The sequence below is a fragment of the Caretta caretta genome, chromosome 3 (genome assembly GCF_965140235.1).
Source record: "Caretta caretta isolate rCarCar2 chromosome 3, rCarCar1.hap1, whole genome shotgun sequence".
Taxonomy (NCBI): Eukaryota; Metazoa; Chordata; order Testudines; family Cheloniidae; genus Caretta; species Caretta caretta.
The window spans coordinates 144,895,748-144,918,144 of record NC_134208.1 but is presented as its reverse complement, the minus strand read 5'-3'; the positions used below and the strand labels follow the sequence as shown (position 1 = coordinate 144,918,144).

The 22,397-nt window shown below is 42.1% G+C and overlaps 1 long non-coding RNA gene across 2 annotated transcripts; it reads left to right on the top strand.

Annotated features, from left to right (window-relative positions):
• Positions 1-5,230: 5,230 nt before the first annotated feature.
• LOC142071613 (uncharacterized) lies at positions 5,231-21,736 on the top strand. Of its 2 annotated transcripts, XR_012667739.1 has the most exons (3): positions 5,237-5,443; positions 19,100-19,226; positions 19,642-21,736. It is a non-coding gene; the product is annotated as an uncharacterized LOC142071613 (long non-coding RNA). The 2 variants fall into 2 exon arrangements; XR_012667738.1 differs by having other exon boundaries at positions 5,231-5,443; positions 19,100-21,736.
• Positions 21,737-22,397: the final 661 nt, after the last annotated feature.

Here is a 22,397-nt window from a genome sequence, read left to right as displayed (position 1 = left end):
GCATTATAAGAGACAGCCCAGGGAGGAGACTTAAGGTGGCACAGAAGTCCCACAGTTCCAGATTGTACGCTGGGGACATATCACAGAAGGATTAGTTTAAAAAAATTGAGCACAAGGGGCATGAGAGAGTCCTCCCCCAACAAAAGTTTTAAAACCCTGCACATGCAGCCAGTAGAGAGAACAGAACAGAGTACACTACACCCATACATGATCAGAGGGTGATGGGTTTCCCATTTAAGAACATAAGATCTGCCATAGTGGGTCAGACCAAAGGTCCATCTAGCCCAGTAACCAGTCTTCCAACAGTGGCCAATGCCAGGTACTTCAGAGGGAATGAACAGAACAGGTAATCATCAAGTGATCCAAAACTACTGTGCATGGTTTAATGCAGGAAGCAAATGGATCAGCTAAGAGTGGTTAGCAGTGGACAAAGCAATCAGTAAATTTAAGCACATATCACTACAGACATCATTAATACTTTCTCACTTCCAGCTCTCTGATATGCCCCTCTCTATTAACATAGTAACTGAGCACTTCAATCTTTTACTGTATTTATCCTCACAACACCTTATGAGTAGGGGAAATGAGGATCAAAAAGGCTAAGGGCTAGATTTTTAAAGGTATATAGATACCTAAAGATGCAGATAAGCACCTAGGCACTTCTGAAAAATTACACTAATCACCTAGCTGCATCTTTAGGCACCTAAACACCTTTAAAAAATTAGCCCTAAGTGGCTTGCCCAAGGTCACGCAATCTATAGCAGAGCTGGGACTTAAACCCAGGTCTAATAAATTCTGGATTATTGTTCTAAACACTGGCCCAATCACCCTTTATCCAGGTTGCTTCTGAATTGGCACAATTTCCACTGAAGTCAGTGCATCAGCGGTTAACTCAAGGCTGCTTTGGGCTGCTCTCATTTAGGTCAACCACATCCACTTGACTAGCTATGCCTCTCCTACCATTTAAAGCATATGACATGCATTTTGCACACCCACATAAATACCAAAATGGTGACAACACCACCATCTTCCCATTGGACAGATAACTCTTGCCACCTCTGGATTTTGTCCTTGATAGATATAAATGTAAAGATTGTCCAAAAACTATCTTAGAGCAGAACTTAGATTCTGGTGTAACATCTATTAAGATCGAGAGTAACTCTCTTGAGTTCAGTGGAGCCACATCTGTGAGATTATGATCAGTCTATCAGATGTTAGGATTAGAAAGGGCCTCATGAAAGCCTTCCAGCCACTCACAAGTATTTTTAGATTTTCTGCTCAAGAAATAAAAACAAATGTGAGGAGAGAATATTTAAATGCTGTTGCTATTTAGAAGATCTAATGTTATTGCAAAATTGTTACATTTTTGTCCATTGCTACATGGGGGCTGTAATGTCTCACTCAGAAGACACTTGAAAGCCACTGCTTGTCACAGGGTATAGCTCGTGTGTGGCGCCTGATCACCCCTGCGGAGCTTGGTTGCAGTCTTGATTTCAGTTACAAATGCAAATGAGCTCAAATGTTTATTCCTATGATGCATAGGTTTACGCACAAAGTTTAGTTCACTATCTGCACTAAATTAGGTATATTTTGCATCTTGTGAGGTGGCCAAGTGAAATACAAAACAGATCCATGAAAAATGGGATGATATCATGAAATATAAGCTGAGTGATATCTCTGATGGTGCCTACCACACATTTCCCCCCACAATTGATAGACTTAGCTCAGGAAAATACTATGAGCAAGGTTCTGATCTTTCTTTCACACTTTTTTGCATCTGTGTAACTTTGTTGGTTCCAATGGACTTACTGTCTATATACAAAAATCAAGACTCTGTGAGATGCAGATCAGGACTGGAATCAATTTTGGGAGAGGGGAATGCGATAGGACCAGGGCCCTGATCTTTCCCACTGAGTGTAACAAAGATTTTTGCCACAGACATAAGTTGGAGCAAGACCTACCTGGCCCTTGCAAAGCATCTCCATGTGTTATGTTAACTCAGTCTGGTGCTATTTGTCCCTCACGTGCATGGGCATAAAATTTACTCATACATTTTTGAAGGGAAAAAAATGGAAGACATAAATGCAGTTCAGCATGTCTGAGCTACTGGAACAGTTAACCTGTCTTCTCCCTATAAATGTAGGTATGAGGCTTAGAAGGAAGCAATGTGACTGACAAGAGTTAATTCAGTTTCCATTTGCTGCCTAGCAAAGATTATAAAACAGCAAAGCAGAAATGAAAGTTACAGAAAAATAAATTCATCATAGACCTACAAATCATTTTTCGTGTGGAGAATAACAAATGTGTTTGAATAGTTTACCATTTTAAAAGATTTAGACATCACACTGGACAAAACATTTGCACTTAAAGGCATAAGCCAAAAGCAATTAAAATAGTTTCTTACCAATTCTCACTTTTCAGCATATTTAGAATAGTCCATCAACAGGCCAGATCCACTGCTGGTGTAGGTCAGCATAGCTCAGTGAAATCAATGAAGCTACACTGATTTACAGTAGCTGAGGATCTGGCCATTATTTGCTACAGATGCAACAGAAGTTGCCAGTTATTTCCTTTTCTTGGTATAAAGAGAAACCACAGTGTCTTAGAGGCAGACTGTCCCCCAGGCAGAAATAACCCACAGTATTTTTCCCTTGAAGGTGCAGGGCTTGTTCTTCTCTGTGTGGAATAAGGGAGGAGTTTGGCCAGTCAAATCAGCAGAACCTTTAAACTATGCCCATATCTCAGGTGATTGGTGGACACCAAGGCAATCCACATGACCAACAAATACCATGAACACAGGGCACAATCACAGGGGCTTTGATGCTCAGTGCTTGATAATATTTTTGTAAATGCCTGTGCAGTCTTTCCTACATGCTCAGGCCTGGTCAGACATGTGTAATAGGTGTAATGTACATTGATATATGTACATTAGCAAATTGCATCCTGATGAGGGCCAGGTGCCCAGTGCCACAGTTATTTCAGATATCTTTAAAGAGTGATCAGACACATCTGATTTCATTTCCAGTGATGGTGGAGATAGCAGAGATGAAGGGTAATGAGGGGAAATGAAGACCAGCTTTACAGACCCAGAAATTACCATTATAACTACAGAAGTTACCACCCACTCAGGGATGAAATGTTAGTACTCAAGTGTCCTCTCTTCTCAAAAGAGAAGCTATGTGCTCAGGATGTACACAGGATGTAGGGGAGGCTAATAGCAGGACACTGGAATCATGGCATGATCTTGGATATCTATCCCACGCAGTCATGAATGCTGCCTTTACACCACATACAGCGATCATATCCGTGTTTCTTATTTCTATACTGTTGTCTTCTTAGTCTCCTCAGAGGGATGTAAGTATATGTCATCTACAATGTCCAATACAGATGGTAAGTTTGCTGGGGCATAGAACTTGTATTCTGTAGGCAGGCTTGTCTGATTTGTAACCCTGTGGATCATAACATTTTGAAGTCCTCCAGGCATAGAGGCAACAGACTGGCTGATGCTGATTGAGTGCACTATGAACTCTGAAGGAACCCTGTATCCTATCAAGGAGCTGAGTGCTGTGCTGACTCTTGGACAGAGATGACATGGCTCTGCTAGGTCATTCTAAATGCTCCATCAGTTCCTCACACATATGCAAGACAGCTGAAGGTGTGGCCGTGTATCTCTGAAGGACCCGTGCATCAGTGAGGTTCTTCTGAGGCTCTTAGATGCTATAAGAAGGATAACGGCATCTCTTTTTCTTTGTTTCCTTCTCCCCCTTGGCTACTGCTTCCTTTCTCTCACTTGCCCCATTATGTACAACTCCACGATGGTCAGAGCCTGTAGTGCAGCCTCTTCCCAAATGCTGTGCCCAACCCCACAAGGACTCCTTTCCCCCAAACTTTAGTATACATACCCCTTAACCCTCCTTGCCATTCCCTAATCTCTACAAACTTTCATTAATCAATATTGTGTGTCTCCTGCTCTATTCCCGGCTCTCCTTTGTCTGAACCGCACCTGTAGACTTTACACTGCGTGCTGCCTGCTTTTAAGGCTACAGAGTGGCAAGTGAGGGGCTTCTGAACATAGGAGCTTCCATACTAGGTCAGACCATGGTCCATCTTGCCCAGTATCCTATCTCCAATAGTGGCCAATGCCAGAGATTCAGGGGAGTGTACAAAACAGGTTGACTATGGAGTGATTCATCCACCTTCCACTTCTGGCTCAAGGTTTAGGATTGCTCTGAGCATGGAGTTACATCCCTGATCAGCTTGGCTAATAGCTATTGATGGACCTATCCTCCATGAACCTAGCTAATATTTTTAACACCTTTATATTTCTGGCCATCACAACGTCCCATGGCAATGAGTTCCACAGGTTATCTGTTCACAGTGAGAAAATATGCTTATTTATATTAAACCTACGGTCTATTAATTTAAATCAGGTGACCTGTCATTTTTGCATTTGTGTGAAAGGGAAAACACTTCTGTATTCTCTTTTTCCAGACCATTCATTATATTATAGACCTCTATCATATCCCCATTCATCATCTGTTTATAAGCTGAACAGCCTAAATCTTTTTAGCCTTTCCACATATGTAAGCTGTTCCACACCCCTGATCATCTTTGTTGCCTTTCTCCAAACCTTTTCCAGTTTCACCATATCCTTTTAAAAATGGGGCAACTAGAACTGGACACCGTATTCAAGGTGTGGCCGTACCACAAACATACCCCGTACCCATGGATTTATATGCTGGCATTATGATATTTTATGTCTTCTATCCCTTTCCTAATAGTTCCTAAGATTCTGTTAGCATTTTTGACCACTGCTGTGCATTGAGGGGAAGTTTTCAGAGAACCATCAACAATCACCCCAAGATCTTTCTTGGGTGATAACAGCTCATTTAGATCCCATCATTGTATATGAACAGTTATGATTATTTTTTCCAGTGTTACTCCTGGGGGGATTCCGTGTGCCTGCGGGCCCATAAAAAACACGCCGCCCTACAGGGAAATCCTGTGCTTCCCTGCAGAAAATGGCAGGGAAGCAAAGGGAAGCTGGGTGCGTTCTGGGGGGCCATGGCCGGCTCTAGGCACCAGCAAAACAAGCAGGTGCGTGGGGTGGCACAGTTCTAGGGGCGGCATTCCGGCGCCGCCCCTAAGCATGTGCCCCGGCCACCCCAGCTCGCCTCCACCTGCTGCCCTGACTGCGCCGCCGCCGCCGCTCCGCTTCTCCCCCCTCAGCTGTTTGGCGCGGCAAGCCTGGGAGGGAGGAGAAGCCAAGGCGAGGCGCGCTCGGGGGCGGTGGTGGAGCGGAGGGGAGCTGGGGTGGGGAGCGGTTCCTCTACCCCCCACCTCCGCTCCGCCTGCTGCCCGGGTCGCGCTGCCTCTCCCTGGCCTGAGAGGGACGGGGGAGAGGCCGAGAGGCGGCATGTTCAAGGGAGCAGGTGGAGCAGAGGTGAGCTTGGGCGGGGGGGGGATAAGGCACGCTTGGGGGAGGAGGCGGGGCCGGGGATTTGGGGAAGGGTTTGAGAAGGGGCGGAGTTGGGGCGAGGGGGCACGGGAAAAAAAGCGCGGGCGGCCAAAAACTCTTTCGCTTGGGGCCCCCCAAATCCTTTGAGCCGGCCCTGCTGGGGGCAGCCACGGGGTGCAGTTTTTTTTTGGGGGGGGGGGGATTGCCCCCTCCAAACAGAGGGAAGGCATGGGAGGGCACACCGGGCTGTGTCTCAGCTCCCCTGACTCCGCTGCCGAACACCACCTCCTGGGTCCTAGTGCCAGTCGGGCTCCCCTACGGCGTGCTGGGAGCCTTCCTGTTTTCTCTGCAACCCTGAGTGCCTGTGGTGGGGTGGGTTAAGGAGAGTGGGGGAAATGGAGGAGGGGGGGAGGGGATTGGGGGAAATGGAGGGGGTGGAATAGGGCAAGGGGAGGGGAATGTGGGAATCGGGGAGGGGGGGATGGAGAAGAAAAAGGGATGGGAAAAGGTGGGGGGAAGCTGGAGCCCGGCATGCAACATCCCCCTCGGCGGCAGCAGCTGGGCCTCCCCTGTTAAGCAGGCTATCGAACCCTCACCCTGACAAGTCCTACCCCCCCTACACTGGATCCCTCCGATGAGCGCCCCAGACTGCCACCCCACTGATCCCCAACCATCTGCACCTAGACCTCCACACCATTCATCCCCACTCCCCTGGCACCTGCACCGCCTCTCTGAGCCCCACACATCCAGACCCCCCACCCCCGCCTAGCCCCATCTCACCACACCCAGACCCTGCCCCCCTCCCTCTGCTGAGCCCCAGAAACCTTCACCTGGATCCCCTGCAGAGTCCCATTGCCCCTGCACCCAGAACCCCCAAACAAGCCCCTGTGCATCCAGATCTCCCGCTCAGCCGCCCGCACCCAGATTCTCCCACACAGAAACTTCTCACCCCACACCTGGATCCCCCCACACTAAGCCCCTCCACACTTGGATCCTGCTGGGCTGAGCCTGCCCACCCACACCTGGTGCAGAGGGGCAGGGCCCCGGATGTTTCTGGAGCAGACCCAGCCCTTGCACTGTGTCAGGGTCAGCTGTACCGGGGGACGTTGAGGCTTCAGGGTGATCACCCACCTCAATGCAGCCCCATAGCCATGTGGGAGCCACAATTATTTATTGACAAATAAAATTTACAGAATTTTAAAACATTGTGAGCATAGTTTTTAATTTTTTGGCACAGAATTCCCTCAGGAGTACAATGTGCACTACTTTGCTCTTATCGATGCTGAATTTCAGCTGCCATTTTGTTACCCGGTCACCCAGTTTTGTGAGATCCCTCTAATTTCTTCAGTCTACTTTGGTCTTAACTATCTTAAATAATTTTGTATCATCTGCAAACTTTGCCACCTCACTGTTCACTCCCTTTTCCAGATCATTAATGGATATATCAAACAGCACAGCTCCTAGTACACAGATCCTTGGGAGACCCTGCTGTTCACCTCTCTCCTTAACCTGCATTTCCTGGTCCATTCATGCCTCTGGTACAATGAACTTCTGAGCACCTTAAGAGAACTTCTTAAAATGGTAGTCAAGCATACATTTCCCAAATCACATTCCTACAGGGCCCCCCCACGCCCCCCCCCACTTTTGTGTATATCAAGCTATTGGGCACTCAGATGACTTTGGCATGGCCAAATACCCACCTAGAAATTCTCTGGGGCACCCAGCTCCCACTTCCACCCTGGCCAGATACCCAAATGGCTATTTGTGCCCTCCTTTGAACATTTTATCCAAAAAACACAAACAGGTTCACTAATTCCAGCCATTACTCTGTATACCTGCACCTGGGATAAAATGTAATGCCCTGTAGCATGCAGAGGACGGAAGAGATTTTGTCTGTCTATATTGATTTTTGAGGCTTGCAGGCTCCAGCAATTAATATTATAAACTTGTCACCAGACAACGTGTTGTTTCAGAATTCTTCCACAAGTACTTGTTGTGTCCTTTGAACAAAATGTGTTTAGGAGGGATGGAAGTTAACTATATATGAAATACTTTAAAATTATATGCTTAAATACTCACACACTGTTTTTCTGTTTATTTTTTTAGTTTATACTGGATTTTTTTTTCTGGATGATGGAGTATGGAGATTTGTAACAATGAGTGTTCTCTCTTTGAATCTCACATTTAAACCTTTGCAGCGTGAATGTCCACTGCCTTGGACATTGTGCAGTCTTTTACATAGTAGCACTTTACAGTGGTTTTGCACAACGGTAAATGACTACACAAAATGGAAGGCTGTGGAAAGCAAGCCCCTGAGGATATCACAACCTTTGGGGCCTGATTCTGATCTCACTTACACAGGTGTAACTTCTCTGACTTCTTTGGAAAATCTCCTGATTTATACTTGAGATGAGAATCAGAAGCCTGATCCATGTTCCACTGAAAGAAATGGAAAGACTTCCATTGACTTCAAAGGGCTTTGAACCAGGCCCATATTGAATCTCTTGCAGTGTAAAGCTAAAAACAAAAAGAATATAAAATTGTTTGGCCATAAGTCAATGTACCAAAAGTTACTACCTAGATCTTATTGTCAATTAAAGTTTCAAATGAAATATGGCAGAGCTCTGCTTATTGCAAAGAGCATTTAATTTAGAAAAAAGATGACTTTCTATTGATTTTTGCTGAATGTGTGGCAAAATGCAGACAAAAGCAGGTTTATGTTTTTGAGAATTCCTATCAGACATATTAGCTATAGTTTATGTCTTTTAATTTATCTGTGTTTTGTATGGTTTTAAGATTATTGGCAAGGAGACCACTGTTGTATAATAAAACAGAATGAGATCTAACCTATGAATCTTTAATTCAAGGATATATTTTGAATCCGACACTTGAAAATGGATAGCTTTTCAGTTAGAAAGCGAGAAGATAAAAAAAGTGAATAGATATTTAATTATTGAGTTTAAGTGTCTTTATGATTTTGATGCTATAAGAATTATGCTGTCAGGGGGAAAAAATGGCTAGTTCATCTTTGGTGAACTGGTTCACTTCTCTCCTAAATGACACTTACTGTAGAGTTCTCATTTCAGGAGGAAAAAAAGTTTTATGCTTGGATTAGCACTTAAAAAGAACTTTGCAACTTATAAAATAGTCATAAAAAGAATGAATCTAATATTTTGTGACACAAGTACCTTCATCATTTTCAGCACATTATGATTCATTTCCTCTTCACTGTCAGCACAATGCTCCACCTGCAGCACTTTTGCCGTGGCTTGATGAGGCTGCATGTACAAATCAGAGCTGTGCAAAACCCACCGTCAGATCAGGCTGATGACTTTCACAGAACTGCAGTACAGGAAGGGTCGGGATTTGGGGTCTGATTCTTATGTAGACTCAGGGTAAGTCTCCACTGGGGAAAAAAAAAACCAACCAACAACCACCACCACCTGCGGCAGTGAGTCTCAGAGCCTGGGTCAACTGCCTCGGGCTTATGCTACAGGGCTAAAAATAGCAGCGTAGCTGTTCCGGCTCAGGCTGAGCAGGAAAGTCTACACTGCTATGTTTAGCCCCATAGTGCAAGCCCAAGTCAGTTGACCAGGGCTCTGGGACTCGCTGCCCCGTTTATTTTTTTGCAGTGAAGACATACCTTAAGATACTCGGGCTTCTGCTTTGGTGCTAAAAATAGCTGTGTAGACATTCTAGCATGGGCTGGAGCTCAGGCTCTAAAGCATGGGGAAGGGGGTGGGACATAGCGGAACATCTACACTATTATTTTTAATGCCGTAGCGTGAGCCTGAGTCCGTAGACTGGGGCTCTGAGACTTACTTCCATGGGTTTTGGGTTTGTTTGTTTTTTTGCCAAGCAGACATGCCCTAAAGCCCCCTTGCGCTATTCTCACAGCATGCAGAGGTAGGGCTTTACAGTGGGTGTGGAAAAGACTCCTTTACACTGCCAGGGCAGTGTAGAGAGGCTTTAGTGTAAATGAGAATGAGGCCCTTCTATTTTAAATGTTTGAAGCGACAGAAGAATGGTTGTTTACACCAGTATAAATCAGAAGTAACTCTATTGAGATCAATGGGGGTTCAGTGATGTATTTTCTCCAGACATTTCTGTTTTCTGTGCTATTATATATCAGGGCACAGAACATAATAGGCCTGATTTTAGTTTGTTCAGTGTTAATGACAAAATATATTTAGTCCCAGAAGGATTAGCTTTTTGTCAGTAAATGCTGGTATACATCGAGTTATTGCACACACACACTGATCAAAAGATAATTCCATTCAGAAAAGCCAAAGTAAAAAATAAGTAAGTAAAGTAATTAAATAAATGCTGCTTGAGAACTTATTAGAGTCCCATGTTAATGTGCTTAAACCACGTTGTAATGCCAGTGTTAGCGGAACTGGAGCACAATACCATGTATTGTCTGATCCGCCAGTGACTTCATGCAACTGTGCCAAGTTAAAATAGATAAAAATCAGAAGAATGCTTAAAAGAAAACATTGATATTATCCATCATCATTAAAAAAATAAAAATTGAATCCTGCCAAGCCTATACATCTTTAGGACATACCTAAAAAGACTCTGCAATGTTTATGTGTCTTTGTAATTTTCCAAAGTAATGTTAAAGTACTTTTGGACTTGTATTAAGTGGACTTTCTGAGCAGGAATGTTGCAGAGATTAAAATGCTTTTTCAGCCTTCTTAACACAGCCTGTCAAATGCAAACACAAGCTTGCTTTTCTGTAAACAAACTGTCATCCTGTTTTATGATGATACCTCCATGTATTGTCAGAAAAAAATGACAATAATGTAAGTTGCACTGCTATCTGTTTACAGTTGTCAGGAGCTTGCTTCTGAAGAGATCCAGATATGAATTGTGCAGATTTGCTGGGTGAACAAAACCGCATAACAAAAAGGAAAAGCTATTTACTAATAATGGTATTTTTCATTATCCTTCTCTTGAGCTAGCCAGAATCATGTCAATCTACCATAAGCAGAAGCTTGTGTCATTCATAAGTGTATATGACCTAATCTCAGCAGAGAGTACCATCACAGGGTGCTCTGCTGACTGCTGGAGCACCTCCTTCTGGCCACATCTGGGGATTAGCTCTGCCAGTCTGATGTCCCTTTCTGCGATGACTCATTTCATCTCTCTCTCTCTCTCTCTCTGTCTTGCTGTCTTTGGACTTGACTACTTCCACTTAGTCACTTGGCCCTCCAAGTCCAGCCAGATCACTATAGCTTTCCCCTTCTGGTGGTGGTGCGTGTATCAAAGTCTCTCAGGATCCACTGTCCAGGCAGTCTTTCCTTTCACTGCCCCTTAATGTTGCCACTTCCTCAGTGGCTGGTAGGGGAACCCAGGCCCACACTTTATATTGGGTTCTATCCCAGAGACCCTACAACAAGCAATCAAGGTCTGAACAGTCCTAAACCTCAGTACTGTATCCCTGGGATGCTTCCTACCTTGTCTTCTCTCACCTTGAGAGCAACTGCAGCCTCATTCTCAGCAGGCCTCTTCTACTCTCACCTACTGGGCTTTATACAGGCCTGCCTGTTCCTGTCCATCCGCACTTCATCTCTAATAAATCCTCCTTGCTCCCTGTCGCCTCCAGTTGCAGCCTAGGCAGTTAATTGGCCCATCTGGCCACCTTAACCCTGTCAGGCCTTGTATGGGGTAGACACCCCATCATAGGTACCTTTAATAATTTAGACAATGAACAGTGCATGCTAGTCTAAAAAAGAAATGCTAATTCATGAGAGACAGATTAGTCCTTTTCAAAAAACTCTAAATGCATTCACAGAAATGGAATCACCCACAATGAATTATCTGCCAGTTGGAAGGGGGTGGTGTAGATTTGACCCTTTCCATCCCACGTTTTCCAGCAGCAGTTGAAAATGGGAAATTGCTTTGGTGTGTTTGAAAGGGGAGCTGCTTGAAAATCCTGTATTGCAGCTGTTCCATGCACCTAACTCCCAATAAATTCAAAGGGAGATCTACATATGAAAGGACTAAAGAATTAGGACTGTAGAATACGAGTTATGCTTGTGGTCTTGGAAACAAAATTTGTTCATGTGGTTTCTGAAACAGGAGCTCAAGGAATTATGAAGAGATTGCTACTCTGGGAGTGTGAGGAAAAAGGGAGGATTGGAGGAAATGAAAGGGACAATAGGAGGGGCTGAAAGACAGTGGGGATGGTGAGAGTGAGTGACAGAGATGAGGGAAGAAAAAGTGAAGAGAAAAAGGAATACATAAAGAAAAAAGTTTAGGAGCACCCTGAATCATCAGGTTACAGTATATTTCCATCTGAGTTCTAGTACCTATATAAATTACTTAGGCTTTGCTCTTGTAGCTTGTGATGTCAGCAGAAATCCTAGATTAATTATAGCCCTGTAATTAACAGTTGCATGTTACTAATTCATCATAATTCTTGATGAGTTTCCTGTTTGTTCTACCAGAAACTAGCAAATTAAGGTTACCCTGTAAACAGTTTAAAAAAAAAACAAAAAAACCATAAATTTTGGTGGTAGACAGGAACCCTTCTTTAAGTACCATGCAGTCCTGTTGAGATTAATGGGCAAAATTCGTCCCCAGTGTAACTCAGATGAGGTCACTGGTGTTACACCAGAATGAACTTTGCCCAGTGGAATGGTAGGGTAAGATTCGGTCCATATTACATTGGGTAAACTTTCCCACACAGTTTTGTCATTGCATTTCAATCCTCCTTATTAAACCCCACTCTTATTTCAGTGCTGGGCTCTTATTTGTGCAGAGATTGACAATTGTCTCAAGTTATATGGGGATTTTTACTTCAGCAAAGGGGGTCAACTTGTATGGTGACATAAGTGATGGTCTAAGTTACTTGACTGATGTAAATTGAGTAGTAAATGGTTGCATATGGTAAAGTACTGTAATATACTCTGCTTTAACATTAAGTGGGTGTGCATAATGAATATATGTGCTATGGTGGTAGGATGAAGTGAGTATTGCAGCAAATAGACAGGGGGTATAAGATAAAGCAGGTCATCCGCCTATAATTTAACTTGCACCCAAACCATCCCAAGCACTCCTACTGAATGCCAAGTCAATGTAAGTTTATCACTGAATAACATATCAGTGCAAGCTACAAGACTAGCACCTTCTAACTTCCTATTTCTTGAAGTCCAAAATTTTGGAATGGCACCAACCTCATTCACAGAATACAGGCATTAAAATAAAATTGGAGAATAATTATCTAAAAAAATTAGGAAAGTTTCAGTGGTTCTCAATAAATTAATAGTTGATATGGTTTTTTTTTTAAACCCATACTTCTTTCAAGAAAAAAATGTTTATGAAGATTTCACACAGCTCTCAAAATGCTGCAGGCTAATATCATGCATAGCTCCCTTGACTTCAATAGACTTCTGCTGAGTTATAGCAGCTGTGGATATAGCTGAAAATATTCTGACCTCCACGTTATTCCTCAGTTAACCTCCACAAAAAAGGAAAGAAAAGACAAAGGAAATATAAATATGTTCAAGGAGAAATACCTGAAGGACCCTCTGCTACTCAACCAAGTCCTTTCCAAAAGAGCACCCATTGCCCAACTGACAGTTGTTTTGAGTGTCTCAACTGCCTGACTTCTGCCATAATCCCAACTATACATACCAGACACTCAACCGAAAACTCCTCCAAGAGTCTGAATTGCCTGACTGGCATTTTTCCTGCAACCTCGGGACTCCACAGAGGGCATCTCATCGATGTGCCATCTTCCTAACCAGTCTGTGGTGTCTCATTCAGTAGCATTGACTGACATCCCATTATATGGTGCTGGCTGCCCAGTGTGATGGGGGCTAAAACACTAGCTCTAACAAAGAGCAGAAAATGTTAAGAATACTCACCTCTTCTATGGCTTTTCCACTCAAGGCAATGGGTAAAACTTTCAGAAGTGCCTTAGATGCCTACATCCCATTGACGGTCAATAGGGCTTAAGTACTTAAGTTCCTTGAAAATTGTACCAGGTCTTTTCAAAAGAAGTAATTGAATATTTTGCAAGGTCTTTGCCTTGATGTTGCCAATAATGTATGATTGGATTGGGACTTCAAACAACCCAAAGCCTGAGGGTGTTTAGATCTGGGGTCTCTGTTTCAATCTCTTGTAGAAACCAGCTGTGAAACTGAAATTCCAATTTGGTTTGCCCATATTTCCAATTAAGGCCTAGCTAAAAAGTATGACATTCATGAGACATTTCATAGAATCATAGAATCCTAGAATATCAGGTTTGGAAGGAACCTAAGGAGGTCATCTAGTCCAACCCCCTGCTTAAAGCATGACCAATCCCCAATTTTTGCCCCAGATCCCTAAATGGCCCCCTCAAGGATTGAACTCACAACCCTGGGTTTAGCAGGCCAATGCTCAAACCACTGAGCGTATTTTGAATAAGAAATTTAACTGGCTTTAAAAATGATGCAAAATAAAGCTGCTGTCTTTTCTTTCCAGAGATAGTATATGCTAATGTGTTTAACCTTGAAGTTTCATAAGGATAAGGAGGAGAGGATAGGGTGGTCTACCAAAATGTAAATGCTACTAATGTTTTCCGTATGAAGCAAAAGCAATATAGAATCTGCACTCAACCTTTGCATACATTAAAAATGTTGTATCTCAACAATGTGTTTATTAATTTTAGTTAAATTTTTCTTTAACAATGCATTTCATTAGTGTGACATTCCTGTCTTGTGTTATCTGGACCGGTGATCTGCTAGGTCACTCCAATCCTTGACCCTGAGAGCCAGCATTAACCTGCTATGCTGTGAGAACCCCTTCCTCCTGAGTTGTTCACACACAGCCTCTGGCATGTAAGCTGCTCCTTGGATTGTGCAACCGAATGGTGCTAGCCCATATCTCTGGTCCCAGACACAATCCTAGGAACCTCCATCTTGCAGTGTCCAGTTATGTCCACTTATGTCCAGTTATGTTGGGTGAGGTTCTGTGGCCTGCAGTGTGCACGTCAGACTAGTAGTTCGTGATGGTCCCTTTTGACCTTAAAGTCTATGAGAATGGGCCAGAGGGAAAGGGACACAGATGACCTCTCCCCACCGCCTGCAGGCTTCAGCTGAATCCCAAACACCATCTGAGTGACAGTTATTACCATCTTTGATACCATCTTCTAAGATATTGTCAAACAAAGGGGTTTTTCCTCATAAGAGTGAACTTCAACAACAGCAGCAATGACATCTCCAGCACATCTTGGCAAACTTCTTCTCTTTCCCCCAAAAGGACAGTTATTGTGCTTTTTGATACAATGTAAGAAACTGTCAAACAAGGAGGGATTTCCTTTAAAAGCCCTCCAGTAAGGGGAAGGGCACAAGGGATGGTGTTAAAATGAAAGTCTTACTTAATCATTTACATTTCAAATGCTTTCACTGTTTTACTTCTTTTATGTATCTTTTATAAAGCTTAAAAGGATTTTTAATAGTGTGTTTGCCATGGTGCTATGCAGGCTGATGTCTCTGCATACCAAGCCCCTGACCTTGTTTAACATGGTTTAATGTTGGACAGTGACTGGGTTAGAGTAACACCTTTTGGCCCATTTATTCCATCTAAATTAAAACAATGACAATCCCTCTCAAGTTCTACTTCTTGTCTTCTTTTTGAATTGACACTGTTTCTACCACCAAAATTGCACAGAAAATGCTCTCTAAGTCATTTATACTACCCTATACAAAGTGAGCAACAGAACTCAGACTAAAAGGTTTTGGAGTAATATAGCCATATAAATGCTGCATTGTTTCTAAATTAAAGCATATCTGTAACAGAATTGGCTGGTAACATTAAGAGGTGCATGCTAGAACTAAGCTATCAAAGTCTTCACAGTAACTCTGCTACAATGTTTTTCCACAAGTAAGTGAAGTATTATTTACCTCCCGTTCTCGACCATTAAAGAAGTTCTTGTTGAATTAGAAAAAAGAAAAGGAGGACTTGTGGCACCTTGGAGACTAACCAATTTATTTGAGCATGAGCTTTCGTGAGCTACAGCTCTAATGTGGATGCCTGTGGAAATCTAAACATCTCTCTCTCACTTGATGCATTGTCACTTATTAACATTAGTTTCTGGTCCAGTAGCCAGTTTTCATTCCATGTGAGAGTGCTCATCTCCAAGTCAATTTGAATTACTTTTGAAAATAATTCTTTTGGTAAAAGTCGGTATCAAATGCTTTACTAAATATTCAGTAGGTATTACATCTATTGCATTTCCTTTGTACTCTAATTTGCTAATCAGATTAAAGTCTGATGTAAACCAGCAATTCTCCTGGATTGCAAAGTTTTTGCTAAAAGTAAAAAAGCAACACACAAACATTGCTTCCCTAATACGGATATTGCTTCTGAAGGTCATGGTTTAAATAAAAAAAACACTTTCTTCTGTACGTACAGACACCACCCACACATCCAGATTAGGCATTAAATAACTCAAGATCTACCAAGAGCTACTACACAATGATATGCAAATACTGCAATAACTGCTTGTTTTCAGAATAGAAAACGTACATTAAACACCATACCATAATAGTAAAACTCTTGGTAAATTTTGACATTTTAATGGTGACCACTGTATTTGTAACATTTTGGCATAAACGAAAAGACACATATTACAGGATACCTGCTAAATATGTTTTCCTGCTTTGTTTTGTTATTGATCTAAGAACCTAACATTTGAATAAGTATAATCATACAGCCAAAGTCTTGACAGTAATAATTTTGAAGGGGTGAAGAAGAAAAATCTATTATTCGCAGCATAGTCAAAACACAGTCAAAATCTGAAAGCATCCTTTTTTGAGAACCTAAACAAATGTATTCTTTCTGTCTCTACCCCACAAAAGGACTGAATTGCTCATAATGTTTCAAGATTGTTACAGATTTTTGACTCACAAGGGAATGGTTTCTTTCTGTTCTCTGTTTTAGAAAAGGGAAGGGGAGAATTTAGTGCTAAAAATTATTAATAACGTGTTAAAGCTGCACGGTGAAACTCACAAAGACTTAGGAAATTAAAGTTAAAATGGCAAAAATATTGTTAACATATTTGCATTGCCCCCAGGGAGTATTTTTCTTTAATCAATTTTTATTCTGGCTAACTGTGAAGGTCAGCATGGTCCTATTTTTGTCATAAGTGGTGTACCATAAAACATACAGGATTAGATCCTGAACTGTGCTGAATGGAATGTAGATTCCTGTTTTTGTGTCTTTTTGTAACTTAAGGTTTTGCCTAGAGGGATTCTCTGTTTTGAATCTGATTACCCTGTAAGGTATTTACCATCCTGATTTTACAGAGGTGATTCTTTTACCTTTTTCTTCAATTAAAATTCATCTTTTATGAACCTGATTGCTTTTTCATTGTTCTTAAGATCCAAGGGTTTGGGTCTGTGTTCACCTACGCAAATTGGTGAGGATTTTTATCAAGCCTTCCCCATGAAAGGGTGTGTAAGGTTTGGGGAGGATTTGGGGGGGAAAGACATTTCCAAGTGGGCTCTTTCCCTGTTATATGTTTGTTAGATGCTTGGTGGTGGCAGCAATAAAGTCCAAGGGCAAAAGGTAAAATAGTTTGTACCTTGGGGAAGTTTTAACCTAAGCTGGTAAAAATAAGCTTAGGGGGTTTTCATGCAGGTCCCCACATCTGTACCCTAGAGTTCAGAGTGGGGAAGGAACCTTGACAGCTTGACTCAGCATGGCTAAGAAGAGGCAAGGAAACAAGGGTGGCCTAAATTTTTGTGCTTCCTAGGTCCTTAAGCTTGTCTGGGACTCTAATTATCCCTGGCTGCAATTGCTTAGGCATTGCCCTGGCAGATTTCTTCTGACAAGCTCTGGGGTTAGGGGTAAAGCCTGCTATGACAACTCTGTACCTCCAGTCTAGATTTACAGACCTTTGACCAGTGGAGCAGTGCAAGGAGCCAAGAGCGTGGGCTAGGATCTGGCCCCGAGAATATGGAATTGACTTTTTTATGTTGCATTAAAATTGTTTTTGCGTTTACTGAGGAATAATGGGATTCCACAGGAAATAGACAATGTAACTTCTTGATCACAGATACTTTGATAAATCACCATGGACCATGCCTTATTTCACTCTACAGCCAAAAGCTGTTGCATGCCCATAATTAATAAGCTGGCTGGAAACATTTATAGTAAAGTTTATAGGAGACAGTGCAATTTTTCAAGAGCTGTTAAAATTATTTCAGTGCCCATTAGACATTGAATTTCTTTGCAGCTCCTTGTCATATTGAGTGATACATTGATTCAATAAAACTCTGTCAAATCAATTCTCTCTCTTTGAGCAGGATGTACTAAACTATCTGTATTTAATTGGGATTGGTGGTGAACCATGATATCCAGCAATTATAGTGCTCTGATTTATTTGCTACATTTCCAGTGTTTCACTCAAGTTATATCTTGCCATAATAACCTCAAAGTAAAAGCACCCAGACAAAAATTGGTATGTGTTAGATACCCATGGGCTGGAGTCAGAGAAGGATAACCACGTGCAAAAGTTATCACTGTACAGCTACCTTAAGTAAAAGTGTATCTTAAAAGCTGACTTTGATGACCTGTAAAATGGGGCCAATGGTACTTAAGGCGTATGTATATAAAAAGTTAGTGTGTGACAATCTGGGATGTAAAGCTACTGCCTTCTAGCATGCCGTGTGTTATTTGGCCCTGTGGACCTTGGTACCACACACTAATAGTTCTGTAGGGTGCTTTGCAGACTGCTGTTTGAAACAGGACTAGGGAACTTTTAGTGTGCAGCAGCAGGGTCCACATGGCCAGTTTGTGCATGGCCCACTGCCTGGCACACTGTAGATTTACACCCAGCTCTATATAAACGTACTGAGGCAAGGCACCTTCTCCACCTCAGCTCTTTCCTCTCTGGCAGTGGCGGGCCTGGAATAAATCAGTCCCACTCTGGACAGTGTTTATTTTCCCCTCTTGGGGTTTATTTCTTAATGTTTTCCAGTTAGGCCTTCAGGTTCCCTCCTTTTGACCCTTTGACCCTCATGCCTGTCCCTGTTTTTTTTCTTCTGTTGTCCCCTGAATTTACGTGAGTCCAGGGCTCAGTGGCTCCTCCCCTTAGGCAGGGGAAGGGGCCTTTAGCAATGGGCGGGTTAGCACCTGCCCTCTTCCCAGAACCCTATAGGACCACTCTCTTACAGCTGTCCAGCCTGACTTTGTCACAAAACCTTTAGCTACCTATTAAGGAGCCTTATTTCATTAATATTTGTAAAGCAACTTGAAATCCTTAGATGAACTAACAGTAAATACAAATTATTTATTTATCAGTTTATAAAAAAAATCCCTGTATGTTGTTCCCCTTCCCCTAACTTTTGTCTGCTTGTATGTCTGTATCCACAGACTGCAAACTCATGGGAGTGAGGACTGTCCCTTCTTAAATATCTGGCAAGCATCTAGCATATCGCTGGTGGTAGCATAAATACTTAATTCATGCTAATTTAGAACTAAGGGCCAAATTTAGCCCTGCTGAAAAAGGGCACTGCTCTATCACCTTCCACAGAGTCGTGCCTAGTCACACCAGGTGTTAATTTGGGCCTATTTAGGAATATTAACCTTAAAGTAACCTGATTTCTTCAAAACACTCACATTAATTATTTTTTTTTTCTTGTTCAGGTTAAGCTCAGCAGGAGCTGAGAAACTGGAACGCAAACCAACATTGTTTGGTATCGAAGAGGGCCCACAGGCAGGAATGCAACATGCATTTCCAGGGAGGACACAAGGAGTCTTGTTGTCATTCTCAGTAAGGGAAAGAAGAATCTTGTACCTGGTGGTGATGGGCAACTACTCCTCCATATCTAGGGCCATCACCTGTGGAGTCCCACAAGGTTCAGTCCTCTCCTATTCAGAATCTGTGTGAATCATTGGCAGATAGGACAGGATACCATGGCCTGAAGTGCCAGCTATAGGCAGATGACACAGCCCTACATTTAATTAATATCAGACACTTACATCTTTTGGTGCCTACAAGTTATTAGCACCTGAATGAAGAATAGCTAGTAGAAAATGAATGCAGTGAAGACAGGAGTTATGCTGATGGGGAGTGGAAAATGCTTTGAATAACTCACCACATCCCTGATGGCCCAACTGTATGTACCTTTCAGTGATCAAGATAATCTATAGTCATGTGGTCCTTTTGTTCTCTTCATTTCTTCTAGATGCCCAAATAACAACAGCTGCTTAAAACACCTGCCTCCAACATCAGCTAGAAGATTGTACGCTATCCTATCAGATTCTGATCTGGGCACAGTGATTCACATGTTTGTGTCCTCTTGGCTTGATTATTGTTTATTATTACACCTATGAATGAAGCTACCAGTGTTGATGCCAATAGTTACTGCATATGCACTAGAACTGATAGAAAAAATTCTGCAAATTTCTTTTAACAGAAGAACAATTTTATACAAACTTGTTTTGGGGGTTACTTTCTTTCTCCCCACCCCAGGAAAAGAAACATTTCACAATGAACTCTAACTCGCACGTCTTCTGGGATGAGCAGGTACAAAAGTTTCAGCAGCTTATTTTCAAATTTGGTCATGGTTTGCTCTCTGTGTGCTTAGTCTATTCTGGTCTGGGAATAATATTCAGTGTGAGGTATAGTGTTGAAATGAGTTCAAGTCAGACACTTGAAAGAGCTGATTTTAAGTTAGTGACTTTTTCTGCTATATCTGGGCGATGGACACTGGAACAAAGAGTCTGGAATGCTGAAAATTTTTATGAGAAGGGATAGGAGAGTTTTGACATTGAATTTCATTGTTATGTGTTTCCAAATATAGTGGTTAAGGTGTTTTTACCCATATGTTGTTTGATCTTTATGATTATATGTCTGTATCTATATGCTTCACTATAGATATTCATAATTGGCCAGCGGAAGGGAATCTACACTCAACTAGAGGGCATTTGTCTGCTTAATTAAAAAAGAGCCAATTAACTATTTTACTGAAAACTGCAAAACTAGAAAAGATTGATTGCCACTAAAAATAGGTTACTGGCTGATTTGCTTCTGATGTCACACTACCACTAGGGAACTTCTAGGTCCTATGGAGGGGAAAATATTTTTCCATCAGAAAATGCTGATTCATCAAGAAAATTTCTGAAAAAGAAACGGACACCCTCAAACCCCAGCTCTGCCTGTTTCAGAGCAGAGACTTAAACATGACTCTTTGATATCCCATGTGAATTCCCTAACAACCAGACTCCTGGCTATTCTAGGTCTTGTTTTTGTCTGGGTTGGGGGGAGGAATACAAAAGGTTTCACGTTTGTTCTAATGTGGGATGAAAACAAATTTCAAAACCTCAACATTTTTGCAAAATAGAATTTATTGTTTTGCAGCCAGCCCTTTACGCAGAGCCCCTAGCAGTGAATTGGGTACCCTGCTGTGCAGGGGAGATGGAAATGGAGAACAAACAGAGCCTTGGAAATGGGGGCAAGGGAAATGAAGGGGCACCCAGACCCCTTAGCATGAGGGGAAATGGAAATGAAGGGGAACATAGGGCTAAAGATAGACCGGGATGGAAGGGTGAGACACTAGGGTTATAGAATGGAGGGCTGCAAGCAGTCCCTGGCTTGTGCCATGAGAAGGTCCACATAAGCAATCAAACGTGCAGTTACCCACCATTGTCTAGTCCTCAAAAGAAAAAAAGGACATATAAGAGGCCCTAATTATGGAAGACCTCCTTTAGCTCAAGTGATGGTGGTCTTTGGGCTGGAAGACGAGTTCTAGTCTAGTCTCTCAAGCATCTGTGTGATATATCCAGGAACAATGTCTATTTTCAACATATGGATTCTATACATTATTGGAAATCTTAGAAGAATGGATTTTCTTGTGAAATTGAGTCATTGTTTTCAGTTGAGTCAGAGAATACCATGAGAATTGCTTTTCTCGTGCTTTCTGTGCTCTTTTGCTCCCTGGGCCTGGTCAGAATTAGGAAGTACCCAGGCATGTAAAAATGAAAATTGGTTTAAAAAAAGTTATTGAAACTTTTCCACCTTTCAAAAAAGGGTCAATAGAGGCCCATTTCCAATAGAGGGCCTATGACTGGGTCAGTTCTCCCATCCCTACTATCTCTTTTGTCTGATATGAATCTTTGTGTACCTTTGTGGAGAAATGTATGCTCTTCTATTTTCATGTGACTTTCCAACTGGCAGCCTAAAATAATTTGAATCAAACCTTTATTCCTGAGATGTTGCTTCACTTTATCAAACTGACATAATGTTTTCAATAAATCTAAGCTTTTATCCAGGGAAAACAACCTTTGCCTTGTTGTAATTGTCCTCATTTTCACTGGCTTTTTTCAGCACTCCTTTTTGTCTGGGAATCAAGGAAAATAGGAAACAATGGCCTCTGCATACTGACCGCTGAGCCAAATATGTCCAGGAGTGGGTAAATAGAAGCAACTGTTTCCCCTTTCTTTTACATGCTTTGTTCTGCCTGGAGCACTTTTCCATGTTATCTGCTTTTCAGTTTTCAGATGATTCATTTGCTCAAGTTGGTCATTTCAGAATCACTACATTCAATATTTTCCAGATCATTCACTCCAGGGCCATATCCTTATATTTTCCATGTGGATTTTGAAGAGTTCCCATCATTTCCTGATCTCCTAACTTTCTGCTGCAGTCCTTTATTGTTATTTAATAATTTCTCTCTCATGCATTTCTGTTTCCCTATTAAGTCTCTCATACTCCAGTTTGCCTCTAAACAGTTCTTGTGCCCCAATCATAAAGGAAAGCCTCTCTTGACTCTTTCTGCATCTCTAGCTGCTACCTTGCGTCCTGTTTACCTTCTAGCTCTTGAGTTTCTCTCTTCTGATTCGCTTTTGGTATCTTGCAATCTAACTTCCCACACCACTGAAACTGCCTTTTTCATCTAGGTATGTCAAGTTTGGTAACTAATCAGTGGTAATTCGCAGCTGT